The sequence below is a fragment of the Apium graveolens genome, chromosome 10, assembly GCF_009905375.1.
Source record: "Apium graveolens cultivar Ventura chromosome 10, ASM990537v1, whole genome shotgun sequence".
NCBI classification, from domain to species: Eukaryota; Viridiplantae; Streptophyta; class Magnoliopsida; order Apiales; family Apiaceae; genus Apium; species Apium graveolens.
The window spans coordinates 36,650,667-36,675,614 of NC_133656.1; the positions used below are offsets into that span (position 1 = coordinate 36,650,667).

The following is a 24,948-nucleotide window of genomic DNA, read 5'->3' on the forward strand; positions in this document are numbered from 1 at the left end:
ATACATGAAAAACAAGGAGAAAAATCCTAGGAAAAACATAAATGGAAAGGTAGGTGTTAATAAGAATGGTAATTATGTAACACCTCCCAATGCACCTAGAAAGACATGTTTGAACCGTGGTAGTACTAATCATCTTGCTAATTCTTGCAGGAAAAATAAAGAGATAAATATTGTTCCTCCCAAATCAGAGTTTAGGAATAAACAGTTAGATTTAAACCACATAGTCCTTGTTTTCATTGTGGTAGTGTTTGGATGTCTATTAAATATATAAAGAGTATCACAGTTTATATTATGATTATTATGAACTGAAACCCTCTTTAAATAAAGCAAAATCTTTTTCTGCATGTATAAATATTAATACTAAGGATGTTAACATAAACTTTGATAAGAAGTCTTCTACTGCATATGTTAACAAATTTAAAAAGGCCAAAGGATCCAAGCAAGTCTGGGTCCTTAATAAACACTAACTGATTTCAAATACTGATTGCAGGGTAACAGGAGAAATTCTCTAGTCTTGGACAGTGGATGCTCAGGACACATGACTGGTTATAAATCACTGCTATCAGAATTTGAGGAGAAAGCTGACCCAAGTGTTTCTTATGGAGATGGAAACTTAGGATAAATCTTGGGACGTGGCAAAATCAAAATTGGGAATGTCATCATTGAAAATGTAGCTCTGGTTGTAGGACTCGAGCATAATCTGATCAGTGTGAGTCAAATCTGTGACAGAGGTTACCATGTGAACTTTTTATGAGGAATATTGTGAAATTGTCAATAAGATTGATGGCAAAATTGCAATGACTGGTTTAAGACATGGTAGTTTATATGAATCCATGGTCTCCACAAATACTGATAAATTAGAAGTTTGTCTACTTAGTAGAGCATCTGTGGAAGATAGATGAAACTGGAATAAAAGACTTTCTCACCTCAATTTCAACAATATCAATGAACTTGTGAGGAAAGATCTTGTGAGATGATTGCCCAATGCAGTGTTTACTCCTGATGGCTTATGTGACTCATGCCAGAAAGCTAAGAAAAGGAAAACATATTTCAAGACTAAAATTGAATCCTCCATTCTTGAACCATATCATCTACTTCATATTGATCTCTTTGGTCCAGTCAATGTTATGTCAATTGCCAATAAGAGGTATGCACTTGTAATTGTTGATGAATATACAAGATACACATGGGTGTATTTCCTGCACACCAAGGATGAATCTCCATCCATTCTTCTTGATCATGTGAGAGAGCTGGAAAAAGGATCAACATACAAAGTAAAGATCATCTAAAGTGATAATGGAACTGAATTCAAGAACATCTCTATGGAAGAGTTTTGCAAAGTCAAGGGGATAAAACAAGAACTTTTTGCTCCTGAAACTCCACAACAAAATGGAGTTATTGAAAGAAAGAATAGAACTCTCATAAAAGCTGCAAGAACCATGCTAGAGGAAGCAAAATTGCCTACCTACTTCTGGGTTGAGGCTGTGCAACCTGCTTGCTTCACACAAAATACAATATTGATCAACAGGCATGAAGAAACACCATTTGAGATGGTGAAAGGAAAGAAGATAAATTTGAAATACTTTCACATTTTTGGTTGCAAGTGTTTTATTCTCAAAACTCATCCAGAACAGCTTACCAAATTTGATATAAAAGCCGATGAAGGCATTTTTGTGGGATATCCATTATTTGCAAAAGCCTTCAGAGTTTACAACCCGAGAACAAAGACAGTCATGGAATCTATACATGTATCTTTTGATGACAAGAAAATTTCAGGTCTAGAAGATGCATATGATCATGACAAGTTGAGATTTGAAACCGAAGTTTTATATGCTGAACTATTAAATCCTGATTTACTAACAAATCCTGATATAGTAAATCCTGATATCACTCTAAGATCTGATGATCCACATGACAATGGAAACAAGCATATGTTGAGGGGGAGCAACATGATTCAAGTCCTGAGACTGCTTCAAGTGATTCAACTCAAGAAACATCAGTAAATAAGTAATCAGACTCTCATTCCTCAATTTTTGATGAGTCAAATACCGATAATAATGGGAATACTGATTCAGAGGGAGCATCAGGACATGATAGTGGTACTAGTCAAAGAAATAACAGAGAGTTTATGGATCAAGGGGGAGGTTCTTCTTCAAGGAGTCAACTTCCATCTACAAGAAAATGGTCTAAGTCACACACACCTGACTTAATCATTAGAAATCCTGATATTGGTGTAAGAACCACTCAAAATGAATATCTCTGTCATTATTTTCTATCTCATACTGAACCCAAGAAGATGGAAGAAGCTCTTCAAGATGCTGACTCGGTTACAACAATGCAAGAGGAGCTTAATAAATTTGAAAGGAACAAAGTCAGGACTCTTGTGCCAAGACCAAAGAACATATCAGTTGTTGGTACAAAGTGGGTGTTTAGAAACAAAACTGATAGTGAGGGCATTATTACAAGAAACAAAGCAAGACTGGTGGCAAAGGGCTATTCACAACAAGATGGCATTGATTATGATGAGACTTTTGCTCCAGTTACAAGGCTTGAGGCATTAAGAATTTTTCTAGCCTATATTGCTCACAAGAAGTTTAAAGTGTTCCAAATGGATGTAAAGAGTGCATTTATAAATGGGGAACTCGGAGAGGAAGTTTATGTTGAACAGCGTCCAGGGTTCATTGATCTAAAGTATCCAGATCATGTCTACTTACTACATAAATCACTCTATGGACTAAAGCAAGCTCCAAGGGCCTGATATGAAACACTTGCTCTATTTATGTTAGAAAGTGGTTTCACAAGAGGTACAATTGATAAAACTCTCTTTTATAAATACCATGATAATGAATTGTTATTAGTACATATATATGTTGATGATATCATTTTTGGATCTACTAATGATAAACTTTGTGAGAGTTTTGCAAAGCTAATGCAGACAAGATATCAAATGAGTATGATGGGAGAATTGAGTTATTTTATAGGGTTACAAGTAAAACAGACTGATGAAGGGATCTTCATAAATCAATCCAAATATACCAGAAATTTTCTCAAAAGATTTGGAATGCAAGACAACTCAACTGCATCAACTCCCATGGCCACTGCAACCAAGTTAGATTTAAATATTGGTTCTTCCATAGATATAACTTACTCCAAAGGTATGATTGGCTCACTTCTATATTTGACTGCTATTAGACCTGATATCATGTATGCTACCTATCTCTGTGCAAGGTTCCAAGCTGATCCAAGGGAACCTCATCTATTAGCTGTAAAAAAAGAATTTAAATATCTCAAAGGCACCATGAATCTGGGATTATGGTATCCTAGAGATTCCGATTTTAAGCTAATTGGACATTCAGATGCTGATTTTGCAGGATGCAAAATAGACAGGAAAAGTACTTCTCGAAGCTACCAATTTCTTGGTGGCATATTGGTTTCTGGGTATAGCAAGAAACAAAATTCAATTTCCACATCAACTGCAAAAGCTGAATATATTGTTGCAGGAAGCTGTTGTGCTCAGATTCTATGGATGAAGAATCAGTTACTGGATTATAGGTTAGACTATTATGCTATTCCTATATATTGTGATAATTAAAGTGTTATTGCAATGACAGGAAATCTAGTGCAACATTCAATGACTAAACACAACAGCATTAGGTATCATTTCATAAGAGAACATGTGGAAGAAGGTACATTGGAATTGGTCTTTGTTCCAACAGATTAGCAATTAACAAATATATTTACCAAGCCTCTATGTGAAGCTACTTTCACAAGATTGGTGAATGAAATGGGAATGATATCAGGACATTTCTCAAACTCTGATAATTAAGGAATAACTAGTGATAGTTAGAGTATGGTTTCTTATCATTATGTATCAATACTTATTAGTTATTGATAATTATATTAAACTCTGATGCCATGCAAGCATGCAATTAAATTCTATTAATCTCATCCAGGATCTGCATGTTAAACTCTGATTATGTGTTAATCTCTGATATTGGTCAAACTTGTTTTGACTAATAGATCCTGACTGTAGTTGTTAAATTCTGATATTGGTCAAACTTGTGTTGACCGATAAATCCTGATAGTTGTGATTAAATACTGATAATGGTCAGACTTTGATTGACTATTATATTTTATTGATTATTTTGAATTTATTCGAAATAAATGGTTATTCAGTGTTTTTTAATCAACAGTGAGTTAGTGGAAAATCTTTTGATTACTTGCATGGTTTAACTATTATTGTAAGTAACTATCAAATACTTGATTACTTACATTGGAAATAGGAATCTTAAGAAAGAGATTACTTTTTGTTTACCTAAATACGCGTAAGAGTGTATGTATGTTATGTTTAATTATTACATGATTAATCAAAGAGTCTTTCAGTTTCTATTTCCTCTGCTATAAATACATACCCTGCACTTCCAAAACAACTCATTCCTTTCTCATACACAACTCTTAATCTTCTCAAATCTTTTGTCCAAAACTCCAAACACTCATCAAAACAATGGCTCAACCCCAATTCTACAAACGCAACAGTAGATACTACCTACCAATCTTCAATTAAAGTGACGAAAAGATGTACTTCGATCCACACGGAATACTGGTCTGGGTCGATGGTGAAATTTATCACCCAACTGCTGTTCCAGACTCAGTGTATGATCATCTCTCTTGGGATGATCAGTTAGAACTGCCTTTCTTCACCAGTGAAGTTCTTCTTGAGGAAGAACGGCATGCTGAGTTGGCTGAACGCTTTTGTCAAGCAGCTCTTGAGCTGTAAGAGAATATCATTTCTCTTGCAGGCTCTATGTCTAGAATCAATCATCGCAGGGCGATGAGGGCGGAGCAGGATGCAAAGAGAGAGAAGAAGACTGAGTAGCTTAGATTATGTTAGGATTTTATTTTAAAATCTAAATTGTACTCATCTTCTTAATATTAATGAAAAATCTTTTGCTTTCATTGATTTCTTATTTGAATGAATGTTTATTATTTTGTTTGTGCTTAACTTATTATGACTTTTCATATTCCAATTAGTATTGTATGTTTAATTACAACAAATATGCAATAGCGCATGTGTACCACTAATCTCTGCTTGAGTTACATATGTTCACTACAGTGCAGATTGAGCACAATATTACAGGAAGCAACTGATATTACAGAAGAAATTGATAAAAGATTTTAATTCTAATCTTATGAGAATTATGATCTTTGAGTGTTTTTGTTTATCAAAATGTCTAAACGTATCTATGTTTCAAAAGTCTGATATTATGAAACAGGACATATTATTTGAAACTTTCTTTTTCTTTCAAAGAAAGTTGTCAACAATCAATCTCAATATCACATATCTTCTATCTCAAATTTCTTCTTTAAAATGAAACGCTTGAATCCATTTCTCAAATGTTGCCAAAATCAAGTGGCATGGTTCCTGAAACTATGCTCACCACTCAGAAATAATATTAAGTTGGTAAAAGACTACTCAAGGGACAATGAGTCCCTTGAAATATGACATTAAGTTGGTAAGAGACTACTCAAGAATATGAGCACTTTGACTCAAGGGACAATGAGTCCTTAACTGAGATCTATGACATATTTCAGTACTTACTCAAGAATTTTCTTTCCATCGGGATTAAAGGTTAAGACTTTAGTCCCTACACTCATTTCTATCTTGACTCCTCCAATAGGCATATCAACAACATATTCAGTTTGATCAATGTACTTTAGAATGTAGTTAGATTTTTACTTCATTCCTCTCTACTTTAACTATATCAGGTTCTTTATGAATGTAGACAATCTGGAAGTTACAGGATTTGTTACCTTGAGAATTGTAGCAATAAGTTCCAATTCCTGCCATGATTTGTCTTTTAATTATTCTTGAGTCAACCATAAATTTCTTTCAGACTCCAAAAAATAAATCATTTTCTCTCCTACAAGATCAATAATAATTTGAACTGATATGATCTTCTGTAAATCTTTAAGCATCACATTTTCTCCAATTTTTGTCAGATTAGCATGCTTCCTTAGAGTCAAACATCTCCTATAGATGAATCAGCATTTACCCTTCCCAGACCACTTGTGATTCCAGGTTTTCTAGAGTGAGAACTTCCACTTTAACAACATGGAAACCTATACTATTGCTTCTGAGATAAAGTCCTTCACCGCCTTGAAGTTCCTGTTTCCTTTTGCTCTTCGAAGATCAACTGATGTGACAAATACTGATTTCATTATCCGTTGACATTATCATCATCCGTCGATGCACTTCATCATCATCAGTCGATGCTTCTGACAGTCTCTATTTGATATCATCAATTTTTCCTAACATAAACATCGATTGTAAATTAGTGAACATGATCAATATAAACATAATTATTATTGCACATTTTTATTAAATTTGTTGTTACCTAGCTTTTAGAATACTCGACAAACATAAATTATTATTTCTTACTATCACTTATGTCAAATTTGCAAGCATGGTCAATGTAAATTTGTTAATATTGATATTACACACTTATATCAAATTTGTTGATGATAATAATGAAGGAATGATGAGTCAATTAGATATTAACCTCAAAATTTTAAAGTCCAAAGAGAAACCGTCACAATGTCACTAAATATATTTTTTTTTTAAAAATCTGAAATAAATATAATTTATCATGTATTTATATATATAATTTTTTTTATTAAAAAAAGTAAAAACCGGATCGGATCCGGATATCCGGTTTTATAAAAAGTTATGATCTGGATCCGAATCTATATAAAAATACCGGATCGGATATCCGGTCCGAATTATTCGGAATGGATATCCTGATTATCAGATTTTTTAAATCGGATACCGGATCGGAAATTCGGATAATCCGATTTTCGGATTTTTATGCTCACCCCCAATGTTTTTCCACATTTGTTTTGGATTTTTTTCAAAAAAAAAATATTTTTTCTTTTTCTAATAGGTTAATTTAAAATTATCCAAATAAAAATACTAAAAACATCATAAATAAAGAAAGTCCAATTTAAGTTGTAAAATTTATTGAAATTATTTTGTCAAATTTGCTGTGTTTCACATTTTTTTCGATATTTTTTTGAAAAGTTTTATATTTTTTTCTTTTTTTAATGATTTTAGGAAGGCGCCTGTTGCTTGGAGTATTTACATTTAATATCCACAAAAAAATGATACAAAAAATTGTTATAAAATAATGTGTCATGACTTATGTGGTACCATAGAATAATTCTACTGGTGTTTTTAATTAAACATAGGGGGTATATTTTTAATTAACCAATAAAAGTTTGACAAGTGGCATATAACAAACAATGTGCAGTTTTAAAAAAACTAAGCAGAAATGACATTTCCATATTTACATGAACAAATTTGTGTCACCTGGAAGCAGTTGAGAGCTGGTAGAGAGCAGGGAGTAGCAACACTATCCACATTATTAAACGAAGTTGTGAACCAAAAATATAACAGTTGAAAATTTAGCAGGATAAGGTTGTATTCAGATTAGTCTTAGTTCGTATTCGGCAGCCATAGTCACCCATGGAAGTGGTTGGTATCCACTTTTCTCTATGAGACGAACCTGCAAAATACCAACATGTCTAGGCTGATTTTCAAATTCATTCTAATAGTAAGAAAGCACCCTCGGCCTCGGCCTAAATTTCAAGGGACTGATTTCTGGAGAAACTTGGAAGCACACCAACAGTTTCATAACCACGACAATAAACTCTTGAAACAAAATAGATCAAGATACACACACCTGAATTCCCGAGAGAGTGAAATATGGTATTTCAAACTTCAAGCTGATAGGAGCTTTTCTATCCGCAGATTCCTCATCAGAAATTAGACTTGGAAGTTTAAATTCTGCGCCTAACATACATTCCTAAACACATTGGAACAAGAAAGTTAGAAATAAAAAACCAATTTCATATGAATAAGACTACTGCACATATACTCTGTGATTGGCTTACCTTGTTACCCGGAAAAGATTTAATCTTCCACAGAATTGCATCTTTCTCTGGAGCGTACTTTGCACACCCCATAGATGTCTTGATGTTGCATCATATGATGTAGGCACCTCGATTACAACATCGTTTGCAGAGCTGTTAAAAAAAGAAGATACAAACTTAAGCAACAATAGTAACTAAATTTGGACACTGCTAATATTTGGAGCACTAGAATCGAATGGTTTTCTGACGATACTTTGTGACTCTGGTTGAAACTGAATAGCATTTTGACACACTATTCTGAACACATAGTGCCAATAATATTTTAGAAGTACCTCATCTAACTCTGTACTAATTATAACTTTACCATCACAGAAATAACCCTTTGTAGAATGACTTCGACCATCACTCAACTATAATGAGTATTTATATTTCACAAAGTCCTATACATGATTATAAAGCCCAAATTTGAAGTAAATTTTACAGGCATAGGAATGCTATAAAATTATAGCTTCACTCCCTGAACTATGTATATACCAACATATACCTACGCTCTCTGAACTGGCTGCAGGCTTTTACCAGGATCTCTACCCGACTTCGTGCATGCCTTTCAATTCGAGCTTCCACCCAAATAAGAGGTTTCACCTGAAAGGTTTATCAGAGGAGAAAGGCAAGTAAATTACTTGAAAGACAAGCATAAGGCAAGTATTATTAGCTCCCAAGGTACCAAAACTTATATATTGTGTAGTGCTAGTCCTTTGTAATTCCATCAAGATCATAGTGTAACATAGTTGTACTATATAAGATGACTCATTAAGATGGGTACCCTAGTGCTCAGTCTGTATGTCATCAGATCAAATGATCCGTCTGGTGGGATGAATGATATAGTCCGGTCACTTTCAAACCGTGCCAAACGTACACACCTAACCGAAATCCAAATTTAAGAATGTTCTAGATTCAACCAACTTGAAACTTTTATCTTAATCAGATTATATGATAGCACTGACAGTATGCTTACTGATGAAAGAAAGAGTTGTTTTTTTACAAGTCTAAATCCTCCGTAGTTTGCAGCAAGCGCGGAGATAGACCATCCTTGCAAACATGGACTATTGAGTCATGTAAAATTGAAATAGAGAAAGTTTACATAGCTTAAGTAAGTTGTCATCTTTAGTGCCCCAGCAACATCTGATCTAAGTATTTGGCCACTGCTATTCACTAATAGATTTACATTTTCCACAACATCCAAGAATACCTGGTTAAATGCAAATGACATTAATAATTATAACACGTACTTCTTTTTTCTTGTGAAAAATCCCTTCACTACGCCAAGAAACTGCATTTGTTACAAAAGTCCATCATTTCATCGGGTATTTCATACTGCACAAAAGCAGAGGAACCCATCTAAGAAAGCTAGAGGGCTCCCAATTACTCATAAATTTAACCAAACAGTAAATGTTACCACAACAACAAAGTTAAGTTTGTTAGAAAATGGAAAATTTGAGGCATATTTTATATTTGGATCTAAGATATTTTCTTAGTGGAATCCATGAATATATTGAGACAAAGTTACTTGTTTGAAATGGGTTATGGGGATTTTGTCCCACATTGATATTGTAAAAGAAAGATATTGAGTTTATATAGTATCCTGTGTTAGTGTTTTTTACAACTACTAGCATAAGTAGAATACTTGTGTGGCCTACTGCTAGTGAGAACTCTTATATTTTTCTTTTTTATTATAAGTTTAATTATTTATATTGATTATTTAATTATTAATATAAAATATATTGAGTAAGGATTATTTTAATCATACTCTGAATATATTTTATAATATTAATATTAAGTAATATGGATATAAATTAAATAATAAGGAAAACCATTTTGTTTACTTTTTCTATTTTGTTACTTGGTGTACCACATCGAGTAAAATTAGAGAAGAGTAACTTGAGATGCCTATATATTGAGAGGTACACTTGAGATAAAAATGACACAAGTCTCGGTGCCTACCTCGCAAACATATATGAGTTGTATAGGTTTTTTGGGCAAACTGAGGTGCGAGTCGCCGTTGATCATTGTTGGTTCTGTGGCCAGATTGATCTGTTGCTGTTTTATCCTGGAAGCGATATTGCTGCATTCCATCACAGTTTAAGTGGGGGGCAATAATCTCTTCAAGAACAGTCAAGTCCTCTTGAAGGGTTTGGCGACTCAGCTGTTGTGTTCTTCTTCTTATCGGAATTTGGAAAGCGATAAGAGATAAGTTTTCTTTACTTTCTTTGTCAATTACAGTCTTTATAGTTTGTTATTGCTTTCGTGTTTTGTTTCGTTAGTTGGGTTATTTGTCATGTTCTTGTTATTATATATATAACTGCCCATTGTTGCTGTGTAGTTAGAATTATACCCAACAATCTTGAAGAGATTATAGTTATATATAGTTAATTAGCAAGATGGTTAACGAAACTGCTGATGTTCCTAAAATTGTTGAGACTGGTTCTGGTTCTGGTGGTACCACTACCATTGACTGAACCACCTATCGTTTTCCCCATCCAATTGATTTATCGGGTATGCCTAATAAATTTAGTGGTGGAGCTTCTTTTTCTCTTTGGCAGAAAAAGATGAAGCTCTAGTTAACGGTTAAGGGTCTATTGTTAGTGGTATAGAATGATCCTCCTGGGTTGGATCAAGAGAAAGCTGAATCTGTTAAGGTTTATGCTTTATGGGCTGAGAAGGATGGGGTGGCTAGGGCAGCCAATTTTGGCATCCTTGGAGAACACCTTGTTCGATGTTTATTCATCAGATGTCTATACTGCTAAAGTCTTATGGGATAAACTGGACCAAACCCATAATACTGATTCTCAAGGATTTGAGAAGTATTCTGTGGCTAGGTTTCTTGATTTTAAGCTGGTGGATGGAAAATCCATGACTGAACAGGTTCATGAGTTTGAGATGTTAGTTCATGATTTGGGTGAGTCCGGTATGGTCTTGCTTGAGAAGTTTCGAGTGATGTCTGTGATTGAAAAGCTCCCTAAGTCTTGGGAAGAGTTTGCTCTCTCCCTGAAAAGACAGAAAGGAGAGATCACATGGACTAACTTGATGTTGGATATCTCAGTAGGGAGCAGCACAAGTCTAAATAGGGACATGTGTTGCCTGTGGAATATGGGAGCTCGAAGGTAAATGTAGTGACTGTAGGACAGAAAAGGCAAGGACTGTCCAAGTAAGAAAGCTAACAAAGCTGGAGTGGTAGCTCAAGCAAATACTGTGCTTGGACTTGGAACCACGAGTGGGCCAATAGCTAACATGGTCATTGGTGAGGTTGTTGCCTCTGGAACCGATGACAGGTATGTTACTTACAACCCTGTACTACTTTCCACTTATCTGTCACATGAGTGGTTGATTGATACTGGAGCTAATGTACATATTTGTGCTGATATTAGCTTGTTTGTATCTTATCAACAGAGTCATGGAGTGACAGTGACGATGGGGAATGCTAGTGCTGCACAAGTGCTTGAAATAGGAAACGTGGACCTGAAATTTGCTTCTGGGCGGATTCTATCTCTCACTAGAGTGTATCATGTTCCCTCTATTCGTAGAAATATTATAAGTGGAAGTTGTTTAGTTAAAAACGGCTTTGAACTTTCTTTGAAGTGTAATAAAATAGTTATTACTCATACTGGTACATTCTTTGGCAAGGGTTACTTGTCTAATGGTTTGTTTTAATAAATGTTAAACCCGTTTTGGGTGGTTTTATTAATGATAGTGTTGCACCTTCTGTTAATTGTGTAGAATCATCTGATTTGTGGCACTTACGACTTGGTCATTTAAATTTTGGTGCTCTAAAGAATATGATGAATTTAGAGTTGATTCCAAAGTACGCCATTGATAAGAAATCTAAGTGTCAAGTGTGTGTAACTGCTAAACAAACAAGGAAACCTTTTCATAATATTGTTAGGGATTCAGACTTGTTAGATTTAGTGCACTCAGACATATGTGAATTTGGTGGTGTGTTGACCAAGGATCACTATAGATATTTCATTACCTTTATAAATGATTATAGTAGATATTGTTATGTTTATTTGCTTAAACATAATAATGAAGCACTAGATAAATTCATTATGTATAAAAATGAAGCTGAAACACAAATTGGCAAAGTACTTAAATGTTTGAGGTCTGATAGAGGTGGTGAGTATACGAGTACCTTGTTTAATGAATATTGCGCAAACAATGGTATAGTTCATGAGGTTACTCCACCATACACACCTGAGTCTAATGGGTGGCAGAACGAAAGAACAGAACTTTTAAAGACATGATTAACAGTATGCTAATTAATTCTGGGTTGCCTAAGTACATGTGGGGAGAGGCTCTGAATACGGCTTGCCATATTCTGAATAGAGTCCCTCTGAAACATATGGACAAGACACCATATGAATTATGGAGAAAGCGTAGGACAAGTTTGAGTTATCTTCGTGTGCGGGGTGCCTTGCTAATATGCTTTTCCCTGAACACAAGAGAAAGAAACTGGGTCCGAAAACTGTTGATTGTATCTTTCTGGGCTATCTTGAAACCACAACTGCTATGAGATTTTAGTATTAAAGTCTGACATAGATGGTATTGTGGCGAATACGATAGTTGAGTTTCGTGATGCAACTTTCTTTGAGGAAGTATTCCCAATGAAGACTGCTATATCTTTGGGTAGTTCTGAGGATGATCCCACTCACACATCAAGTTCTATTCCTGATCATGTGGAAAAGATGACAAATGTGGGGGTGCATCCTGGTAGTAGCTCTACTCCTAATAAAGTAGAGAAACCTAGAAGGAGTAAGCGTGCAAAGGTAGTCAAGGACTTTGGAAGTGACTTTATCACTTACAATGTCGAGGATGAGCCTTTAACTTTCCGTCAAGCCAAAGATTCTTCAGAGTCAAGGCATTGGAAAGGCGCTGTAAAGAGTGAAATTGACTCAATTGTTTCAAATGGAACATGGGAGTTAGTTGATCTCCCTCCAGGGTGTTCTACTATTGGATGTAAATGGATCTTCAAGAGGAAGCTAAACCCTGATGGCTCAATAAATAAGTACAAGGCTAGGCTAGTTGCTAAGGGCTTTAGGCAAAGGGAAGGCATTGATTATTTTGATACATATTCTCCAGTTGCCCGAATGACAACAATCGGAATGCTTATTGCATTGGCTTTTGTACATGGTCTTATCATCCATCAAATGGATGTAAAGACAGTTTTTCTTCATGGTGACCTTGAAGAAGAGATTTATATGGATCAGCCTGAGGGATTTGTTGCTTTTGGTAATGAGAGGAAAGTATGTAGACTAGTCAAGTCCATCCATGGCCTTAAACAAGCACCTATAGATTGGCATAAAAAGTTTGATGAAACTGTTTTAGACTTCAAATTTTTTAGTTGATGAAAGTGACAAGTGTGTCTACTATAAGGTTAGAGGTAATGATTGTGTGATCGTGTGCTTGTATGTAGATGATATCTTGTTGTTTGGAACCAATATTGAGATTATTAACGAGACAAAGAGTTTCTTGAAGATGCACTTTGAGATGAAGGATATGGGTGAAGCTAGTGTGATTCTTGGGATCAAGTTGACTCAGTCAACTGATGGAATAATTTTGTCATAGTCTCATTATATAGAGAAATCTATACTTAAGAAGTATGGTTATTTAAATTGTAGAATCGTTAGTACACCATATGATTCAAAAGTTGCCTTAGTCAAGAATAGTTCAGGAGTTCCTGTGTCTCAGTTAAGGTAATCTTAGATTATTGGGAGTTTGTAATATCTTGCTAATGTGACTAGGCCAGATATTTCTTATTCTGTGTCTAAGTTGGCTAGATATACAAGCTGTCCAAACAAGACTCATTGGGAGGCACTGGATACAGTTCTTAAATATCTGAAGGGAACTATTTCCCTTGGCTTGCATTACCGGAGATTTCCGGGGGTACTCAAGGGGTACAGTGATGCAAGTTGGATAGCTAAGAAATCTGGTTTCAATGGAGTGACTGGATATATGTTTACCCTTATGGGTGGAACAGTGTCCTGAAAGTCTTCTAGACAGACTTTGATTACTCGGTCTACTTTTAAGGCTGAGTTGTGTGCACTTGATGCCACGGGGACGGAGGCTGAATGGTTACATGGACTTATGAGTATGTTACCTGTAGTAAGCAAGCCGCTTCCTGCCATTTCTGTTCATTGTGATAGCCGTACAACTATCGACAAAGTCAGAAGTGTAAAGTATAATGCTAAAACAAAGAGACGCATCCAAGTTAGACTAAAGTCTATAAGGGGTCTTGTGTCTGATAGGATTATTGCTATAGAGTTCATAGGAACTCAAGATAATATAGCTGATCCGCTAACTAAAGGGATTGAGCATGCTATAGTCCTTAAGTTGAGGTTGGGGATGAGACTGGTAACCCATCATAATTCATCAACAGCGGGAACCCAATACACCTGAGAGGAGATCCCTCGAAGTGTATTCAATGTGGTAATAACAAGTTGTAAGGATGAATTGGTAGTACCTCTACCATATACATTTAGATACTTATGTATTTGAGTCTATTCCCTATAAAACTTAAGAGGTACTTGAATTGCTAGTTAGCAAGAGTTATTTGAACTCTGAATGGGGTCAAGTCGTTTGACGAGATGATAGCAGTACATCTCTGGAGATGCCCAGCTAAGCGAATGTAATTGTGTGGTCGCAATTAGAGGAAAGGGTTATTCCTCGAAACATTCGATGAACAGGATCGAGACATGACCATTAACGTCTCAAAGCCGTAGATTGGCACCATAGCCTTTGACTTGTCGTCGTCTATGGAGTGTGGTTACACCCAACGGATAAAGATTCAAGGTAAAACATTCCATCTGTATCCGGAAGCCATCGAAGTAGAGGACTTAGGAGGGTTCAAACCCGGGAGGGTACCGACTCTGAAAAGCAAGTCATGATAAAATCTGGTATGCAATTTAATTATGGATTTGTGGGGGATTGTTAGAAAATGGAAAGTTTGAGGCATATTTTATATATGTTCTTGATATGATTTTCGGAAACTAACACTTGGAGGTTGTTCCTTGATATGAGGACTTAAACTTTCATATTTGGATCTAAGATATTTTCTTAGTGGAATCCATGAATATATTGAGACAAAGTTGCTTGTTTGAAATGGGTTATGGGGATTTTGTCCCACATTGATATTGTAAAAGAAAGATATTGTGTTTATATAGCATCTTGTGTTAGTGTTGTTTACAACTACTAGCATAAGTGGAATGCTTGTGTAGCCTAGTGCTAGTGGGAACTTTTATATTTTTCTTTTCTATTACAAGTTTAATTATTTATATTGATTATTTAATTATTAATATAAAATATATTGAGTAAGGATTATTTTAATCATACTCTGAATATATTTTATAATATTAATATTAAGTAATCTGGATATAATATAAATAATAAGGAAAACCATTTTGTTTACTTTTTCTATTTTGTTACTTGGTGTACCACATCGAGTAAAATAGAAGAAGAGTAACTTGAGATGCCTATATATTGAAAGGTACACTTGAGATAAAAATGACACAAGTCTCGGTGCCTACCTCGCAAACATATATGAGTTGCATAGGTTTTTTGGGCAAACTGAGGTGCGAGTCACCGTTGATCATTGTTGGTTCTGTGGCCAGATTGATCTGTTGCTGTATTATCCTGGAAGCGATATTGCTGCATTCACAGCTTAAGTGGGGGGCAATAATCTCTTCAAGAACAGTCAAGTCCTCTTGAAGGGTTTGGCGACTCAGCTGTTGTGTTCTTCTTCTTATCAGAATTTGGAAAGCGATAAGAGATAAGTTTTCTTTACTTTCCTTATCAATTACAGTCTTTATAGTTTGTTATTGCCTTCATGTTTTTTTTCGTTAGTTGGTTATTTGCCATGTTCTTGTTATTATATATATAACTGCCCATTGTTGCTGTGTAGTTAGAATTATACCCAACAAAGTTATCTCTCAGGTGTATTCATTTGAGATTCTGTAGGATTTTTATTGATTTTCAAAATCAGTAGGTATTCAATAAGGATTTAAAATAATCTTTTAAAATCTGGAGATATTCATTTGAGATTTTAAAAAATCTTATAAAATCTGTAGGTATTAAATCCAGATTCTAAAAAATCAAACAAAATCTCTATGTATTCAAATTTTAACAGATTTGCAAGAGTTATGGATTTTGAAGTATTTGTTTCATATTTTATATACAAATTCATGAACCTCAAATCTCTTACTTGGAGTAAAGATTTTGATGGATTTACAAATGATAACAATTTTTTACTAGAAAATCAAAAAATAATAAGTAAAAAAGATATTACTTGCAAGTATTTATACCTACATAGTTAGCAACCTGCAACCTTTTTTTATAGGCTCAAGTTTGGTGTCACACTCAAACATGGTTTCCAAAGATTTTATTATCATCACAGAACCTCCTCTTGTTGTTACTCTTTTTTCTTTGTTGTTACACTTCTTTCTTGACAGTGTTTCGAAAGTGTCGTAACAATCATCTTTCGAAAGTGCCGTAACAGAAAGAATGTTTTGGAAGTCTTTGCAAAAATGCAGGCCATAAATATTTAGCCACTGGTTCTGGCTTGGCATCTCATCACCGACTGTCTATTGCCAACCATGCAATCCCCTATTTATTCTGGTCAATGCGAGATTTTAATGAACATTTCCATTGGCACCCTGCCAAAGCCTTTCTCAGCTATTGTTGATACAGGAAGTGATCTTATATGGACACATTGTAGTCAATGCACCAAGTGTTTTGATAAACCTCTGCTCTCTCTCTCTGTTTTATTTGCCTTCCTCTCCTTTCTCTACGTTTACTCTTCGTTTTCCTTGAAGGAATGAAGCCCTGGTGTGATCATCTAGACGTTGAAGGTGTTAGCCTTGAAAAAGATTAACAGTTGTTTGTTTTCATTTTTCTATTGGTATTTCAACAATTTAGTAACAATGGATAAGCCACTATAATTAGTTTAACTTTTGTCTTTGAAGATTAAATCTAATACATCTATATATTTATTTATCTAAAAAATATTAGTTAAAATAATCCAATAAATTATGTAAGATTTTATTCAATCCATCAAAATCAATCCATCAAAATTAACCAAAATTTGCATAGAATTAAAAAAATCAACATCCAAATCTATGTGGAATTTAAACAATCCATGGATTTTCAAAATCCATTAAAATCCATATATTATTAAGAATCCATTAAAATCTCAAATGAATACACCCCCGTTAGAAATTCCTCTTCTAACTCTTCAAAGTAATATGTAAATACCTGCATAGGAAGATAAACGATAAAATAACTTTAATTCTGATAACCCCTTTTCTTCCCGGGTCTTCTCCTCTTTCACATAAACTCGAACCCTATCTGCGTTGCTGATGATGTGTGGTTAACCTACTTTGTGGGGGATTCTGCAAAACAGAACCGGAGGGGGCTGTGTCCCCGAGCCTACTCCGGTGTAGCAGTCAAAATATTTTCTAACCCTTAAAACCCTTTTCTTAGGTCCTTTTATAGGCTCCCACATTTAGGGTTTTAGGGGTTTGTACCTCTTCATCCTAAACCTTGATCATTCTTGGTTGGTGAGTGATTGGATGGCTTCGATGGACTGTGGGGCCCGAATGTCCTTCTTCCACCAGGGTTGTCTTGGGATCCTTACATATGGACGGCTGGGATGTAATTGTTCCATTTTTGGTAACATGAGATAGTTGAGATTTTTGTCCTGTGCCACGTGTTCTAGGGACCACCCCGGTTTGGGCCTGGGGTGTTCTCTATCTGGGCTTTTGTATCACTTTATTTGGGCCTGATTATTTATGGCATATCATTTGCCTCCCACTCCCTTATGCGGGTGTGCCCGGATGGGGGAGTAGTCTTCTTTTTTCGGAGTTTGTGTGATGATCTGTGTGACTTTTGGAAAATTTTTGCATTTGTCCTTTGATTTGTGGCCCCCAGCCCCGGGGTGTTGTTGGGGTATAAGTCCCTGGGATTGTGTTTGGTTAGGCCCTCTAATTTTTGTAATTTGGAAAAAAAAATTGCAGCTTTCCTTTGATTTGTGGCCCCTAGCCCCAGGGTGTTGTTGGGTACAAGTCCCCGAGGTTGTGTTTGGTTAGGCCCTCTGATTTTTGTACCTTGGAAATTTTTTTGCAGCTTTCCTTTGATTTGTGGCCCCCTATCCCCGGGGTGTTGTAGGGTACAAGTCCTCGGGGTTGTGTTTGGTTAGACCCTTTGATTTTTGTAACTTGGAATTGTTTTTGCAGGTTTCCTTTGATTTGTGGCCCCTAGCCCCGGGGAGTTGTTGGGTACAAATCCTCGGGGTTGTGTTTGGTTAGGCCCTTCTGCTGGGCTGCTAGGTATAGATGTGACATGTGCGCGGTATTTTGTCATTTTTTCGGGGTGTCAAGTGGCGGTTGAGTTTCCTGTAGGAGTATATGTATACATATATGCATATATACGAAACATTGCAGTTTTTTCCCCATTTTTCTACTTAAAAGTCGTGCCTATTAAATAATTACAACAATGTAATCATTAACTGCAGCGGTTACTATTTGGACGCATAGGATCGCGCCACGTGTTCTGGATCAACGGACAGGATTGTGCAGCAGTTGAGTGGGTTTTTACCCCACTTGTACCTATAAATACCCCTCCTTTCCTTCTTCTTCATTCTTTACGCTAACACGAAAATCAAACACACTTTTATTTTCTTCGAAGGGCCTTGTGGAGTTTTTCTGGTTCGAAGCCATACTTTTTCTCCTGCTTTCTTGTAAATCCTCCGTCTCTACTTAATACTTCGCTACACCATACTTGTCTTTGATTTGATGAATCGAGTAACGAGTTTCTCAAATGCATGTAACTCATTTGATATGCCATTTCTGACTTAACTTTGTAGTTCTGGGTTTTGATATTTTAGTATACAGAACTGTTGTTGATGTTTGGGGGTTTTGTTCGTATATATATTTTTGGTTTTGTTTCACAAAACGAATCTATTTTTTGGTTCTTGTGCATGTAAGAAAGGGGGTTTGGTTTATGTATAAAACTGGTTTTGTTCTTATTGTTCGTGACTGTTCCTGGTGTTTTATTTGCAAGCATATATGTGTATGTATAGACTATATGACGTATTTTGGTGTTTTGATTCTAAGGTTATCTGTTTCTGAGTAGTTTTCTATTTTTTGTCCCTTTTTTCTTTTGTTCCAAAAATAGCATAGACTCCGGGGTTATATGGTTAGGAGAGTGAGAATGAAAAAATTAGCCAACCTGAAACGTAGGCCCGACCGTCCTCACTTTGGTTTTCTTGTCCATTCCTCTAGTGACTCTTCTCCGGAACCTGAGAGTATGCCTCCCCGACGTCAACCCGTAGTTGAGGAGTTGTCCACCTTCCTTCTGAATCCTGGGCAGACTTTGGGTAGGAGAGATGGGTCTTGGGTAGACATAGACCACTACTCCGTCCAGACTCGGGAGAATAGTCCCCCACACGACTATTATTTCAGGGACCTTTATGATATTTATAGGCCCAGGGGCAAAGAACTTTATGATGGGGCACGTATGGATGAGCTGTTTTTTAACGCTCCCAGGACCAGCTATGTTCCAGCCCCCCGTCATCCTGACCTTGCCACCTATTCCTTTGAGCATATAGATGACCTAGTTAAAGCAGTTTTCCACTTCGGGGAAGCTATGGAGTGGAGGTGGCCCGAACCTCACGAGAGGGTTTATCACCGTCTTATGGGTGGTTGGGTAGCTATTCCGTTAGAGAATCTTCGTAGTATGAGGCCAAACCTTCACCAATTCACCAAATCTTTATGCCGCGATGTCTACGGAATACCTTTTACCCAGTTGGCCCCGAACTCTATAAAGTGGGTTTCTTGGTTCCTTGCTAGCTGTCATGTAAAGAAGTACTTGCCTACCTTCAAGTTTTTCCACTACCTCTTTAAGATTAAGAAGTCCACCCTGCCTCCCCTGTTTGTGTTCACTTTTAACATAGATGGCTGCGGGTTCCCTGTTGACGCCAAGAGTGCGCCTGTCTTTATGTTAAATTTGCTCCGGGGCTGGCACCAGGAGTTCATCTTTGTCCGGGGTGGGGACCCGGAGTTTATGCCTGTGTATAAAAATGTTTTAAAAAATAACAGGTTCCCAACCGAGCGGCTCGGTGGAGCTGCCTTGGCGAAGATGTACGACTTTGTCGTGGCTCTGGGTGCTCAGTGGACACGGGATACTTTTTTAGATAACCAAACATTGTATAATGTTGGCTGTAAGTATTTTACTTTATGTAGTTTTTTACTTGTATTTTTTACTTGTATTTTTACTTGACATATATATGTGCTCCGATGCCCCTTTTCTAAATTGTAGTTCCTTTGTGCAGGTTTTCTGTTGCTCAACCCTTTCCATCACGCCATGTCGCCGCAGTTCAGGGATTTGGCTAGTAGGTTTAAGAAGATCGGTGGTGCTGTGCAGCTGGATTCGGGGAAGAAGAAGGTTGGTGTTGGGAGTGGTTCACAGGTCCGGGATGCAGGTTCCTCGGGGACCAGCGTGAGGCAGAGTGTGTCGGAGGTTACTGCTCCTGTTGTTCCGGGGCCCGATGAGGTGGAGGTTCTGGAGTTGGAGGAAGAGGAAGTGGGCGCTTTGAACCCTCGCAAGAGGAAAGCCACAGAGGATGTTGCTGGTGGCTTCGGGACCCAACAGCGGAGGAGGGTGACCACTCTGGGTCCGACTGAGGAAGTGAGTCAGAAGCTGGTAGAGGAGGAGGCCCTGAAGAACCTCTTGGCCCGGATGACCCTTGATGATCGCCGGAGCGAGATGTTTGACAACTATGCCACTCCCGCCGACTTTGTGTGCTATACTAAGGAGGATATGGATAATTTCTTGGATCATCTTGTTCGGGATGTTTCGGAAGTATGTGTACTTCGTTATTGTCTCCTTTTCTTTTACGTCTACGTTAAGTCTTTTCTATTTCTTTCCCAGGACAATGCCCGGATCAGCTACTGCTATACCATCATCCACAATTATCGTGTGAGAGTGGCTAAAGCGAAGACTGCGGTGAAAGAGTTGGCTGATGAGAAGGAAAAGTTCAACAAGTACCGGGAGGTGAAAGAGAGAGAGTCCCAGGAGCATAAGCAGGCCCTTGCTGAGGAGGTGAATGCCCGGGAGGCTGCTGAGAAGGTGGTTGGGTCCCTCCGGGCGGAGTTGGAGAACTTACAGATAGAGCTTACTGTCAGGCCTCGGGCAGAGAAAGTCCTTGCAGCCTTTCGGGGTACTCCCGCCTACTATGCGGAACTCAATAACAAGATTTTTGAGAAGGTTAACATATGTTGGGACATCGCTTCTGCTTATTTGGCTGAGAACCCAGGTGGTGATATGGACGAGTTCATAGAGCTGTATCTTGCGGAGGAGCTCTATCGTGAGGAAGCTAAAGCTGCTGGAGAGGGCACCTCCGGGGCGTATCCACCTCCTCCTGAAGAGGCCCGTGAGAAGACTCTTCATCCCCCCGAGAACTGATGGATGAAGACCCAAGCTTCGTGACTTGTAATTGATTTCTTAGTTCGTTTATGTTGAAGACTTGGCCCTTGTGGCTTTCATAATTGTTGGTTTTTAATTTCCGTATGACTTTGACTTGAATTTGGTTCGGGTCTGGTTTGTCTCGGGCAAGCATGTATATATATTTCCCTTTACGTATTTGGTTTCTGTAGCTGCTTACTGAAAAAGAATTTCTAGTACACATGGTTTGTGCGATCGTCCTCGGGATGGGGTCAAAACTGAATAATTTCTAGTATACTTTGTGTATTCGTCCCCGGGATGGGGTTAAAACTGAATAATTTTTTTAAGCACACATAGTTTGTGTAGTCGCCCTCGGGATGGGGTTAAAACTTTTAACTGAATAAATTTTTTTAGGTACACATGGTTTGTGTATTCGTCCCCGGGATGGGGTTAAAATTTTTATTTGAATAAAAAATTTCTAAGTTTGGGCGCGACCAACAATTGCAATGTAATCGTAATAACATTATTTTGGACAAAATAAGCATGACATATTTTATTGCAAAATAGGTATCGAGAGTCGATTACATTCTAGATGGGAAAATACAGATTTGTGTTTCTTATTATTCAACAAAAACTATATCCATGCGCACCTTTCTACTGATAGAATTTCCAGAGACGAAGTCTGTGCCAGATGTTCGGGACTTTGGTTCCGTTGAGGTAGTTTAGCTTGTAGGTTCCTGGACGGAGCACCTCTTTGACTATGTAGGGCCCTTCCCAGTTGGGGTGTAGCTTTCCTTGGTTAGTTGGGTCTGAAGCCTCGGTGTGCCGGAGTACCAGGTCGCCTGCTTCGTATTCCTATATCTTGGCTTTCTTCCCAAAATAGAGCTTTTTTTTCTCCTTGTAAGCCTCCATTTTTAGCACTGCCCTGTTAGATATATTTGATAAATCATGTGTAATATGATTTGTGTTTAGTTTTCAGATCTTACCTTATAGGACAAATCAATACTTAACTGGAAATCAGCACTTATACTGAAGACAGAACTTAAGATATCAGAACTTAAGTTATCAGAACTTAAGGTTCAGAAGATATTTATCAGGAGATAATATCAGGACTTAAGATAACTTTCAGATAAGGCAGGCGGCTGATTGAAAGGAAAGAAGATCGAGAATAAGACAGAAAGAATTGTGCATGAAGAAGGAATTCTATGAAGAATAGAATACTTGGAAGAAAAGATAACTGGTTGATATATTTTAGGAAGCAGAATTATATTCCATATCAATTAAAAGATTATCTTGTAACTGTGTAGTAAATAAACACAGGCATAGAGTTTACACAAAAGTGTTACGATTATCGAAGTTATTATTCTTTGTAACTCTAGCAGCTCTCGTGATAATTTGTCCATCACTGAGAGAGGACAGTTTCATATTGTAACAGAGTTTATTGTGTTAAATAAAATCTGTATTCTGTTACTTAAGTTCTTATATTCGATTTGATTATGCTAAACACTGTATTCAACCCCCTTCTATAGTGTGTGTGACCTAACAATTGGTATCAGAGCCTTCTGTTAACACACAAACAGTTTAAGATCCAAAATCAATCATGTCTGAAGAAGAAACTCCAACCAAGCCCACCAAAATTGAAGAATCTCCAAAAACAATAACTCATAGTCGATATGAGACTATAAGAGTTCCCATGTTGAAACCTTTTGAGTATTCCATATGAAAAGTGAAGATGTCTATGTTTCTGGAAGCTACAGATCCAGAATATCTCGACAGGATTTATGAAGGACCACATATGCCAACCAAACTCTCTGTGGAAGTTGCAGGACAGCCAGCAAATTGTGTACCAAAGGAGAAAAGTGATTACACTGCTGAAGATATCTCATCGATTGCAAAGGATGCAAAGGTAAGACACTTGCTGCAGAGTGCCATTGATAATATCATGTCAAACAGGGTAATAAATTGCAAGACTGTAAAAGAGATATGGGGTGCTTTGGAAATAAGGTGTCAGGGAACTGATTCAATCAAGAAGAACAGGAAGACAATACTCACTCAAGAGTATGAGCACTTTGACTCAAAGCCTGATGAGTCATTGACTGATTTATATGACAGATTTGTCAAACTCTTGAATGATTTATCTCTAGTTGACAAAGAGTATGATATTGAAGATTCAAATCTTAAGTTCCTGTTAGCTCTTCCTGAAAGATGGGATTTGATAGCACACAATAATAAGAGACAACTATAATCTTGATGAAACAACTCTTGATGAAATTTATGGGATGCTCAAGACTCATGAACTTGAGATGGAACAAAGAAGCAAGAGAAATGGAAGAAAGTCATGAACAGTTGCCTTTGTGATTGAGGAGGAATGTCCCAAAGTAGCTGCCTCAAGAAAAGGCAAGGAAAAAGCTCTCATCATAAAGTCTGATACTGAGTCATCAAGTTCTAATAGTGATGATGACTCAGAAACTAAAAGTATACCTGAGATGGACCCTGATGACGAGATGATGAAGTTGTGTGCTCTTATGGTGAAAGGGATCACAAAAATTGCGTACGGAAAATTCAGGAGAGGAAATAATTTTTCCAGGATAGGTGCAAGTTCTGAAAAGAAAGGTTTCAGAAAATCTGAAGGCAAAGGATGAAAGTCTGACAGAGGAGATTACTCAAATGTTAAATGCTACAACTGTGGTGAGAAAGGCCACATATCTCCAGATTGTAGAAAAGGGAAAAGTGACAAAGGAAAGGCTCTTGTCACAAAGAAGAAAAGCTGGTCAGATGCTTCAGATTCTGAGGATGAGGAAAACTATGCCTTGATGGCAAATGCTGTTAGCAGTTCTGACACTACTGACTTAAAGGTACCTCAAACTACTTATGCCTTTCATATTGATGGTATTACCGAGTTGAGAAGATATCTTAAAACCATGTTCATTAGTTATAAAGATCAAACTTTAACATGTGAAAGATTAACTTCTGAAAATCTTGCTTATAAAAAGAGGAATGATTATTTAGAAAAAGAGTTAGTCATGTTCCATCAAACTCAGAAAGATAGAGATGATGCCTTTTATGTTAGGGATGAAGTGTTAAAAATGAATGAATCTCTAAAAACTGAGTCAGAAAAGGAAAGAGAGATTATCAGGACTTGGACTAACTCTGGTAAAGCAACTCAGGATATTCTTAGTAGTGGAAACTGGAAAGAGGGCTTAGGTTATGGAGATGGTAAGAACAGTAAGGGAACTGTAGAAACTGAGCCTATAGTTGTTAAACAAAAACCAAAGGTAAATCCTATTAAGTTTGTAACTGTAAAGTCTGATATTGATAAATCTTGCTTATAAAAAGAGGAATGATTATTTAGAAAAAGAGTTAGTCATGTTCCATCAAACTCAGAAAGATAGAGATGATGCCTATTATGTTAGGGATGAAGTGTTAAAAATGAATGAATCTCTAAAAACTGAGTTAGAAAAGGAAAGAGAGATTATCAGGACTTGGACTAACTCTGGTAAAGCAACTCAGGATATTCTTAGTAGTGGAAAT

At 36.8% G+C, this 24,948-nt stretch overlaps 1 pseudogene; it reads right to left on the minus strand.

Annotated features, from left to right (window-relative positions):
• Positions 1-7,271: 7,271 nt before the first annotated feature.
• LOC141690506 (AP-1 complex subunit mu-2-like) lies at positions 7,272-9,275 on the minus strand (annotated as a pseudogene).
• Between the last annotated feature and the right edge of the window lie 15,673 nt (positions 9,276-24,948).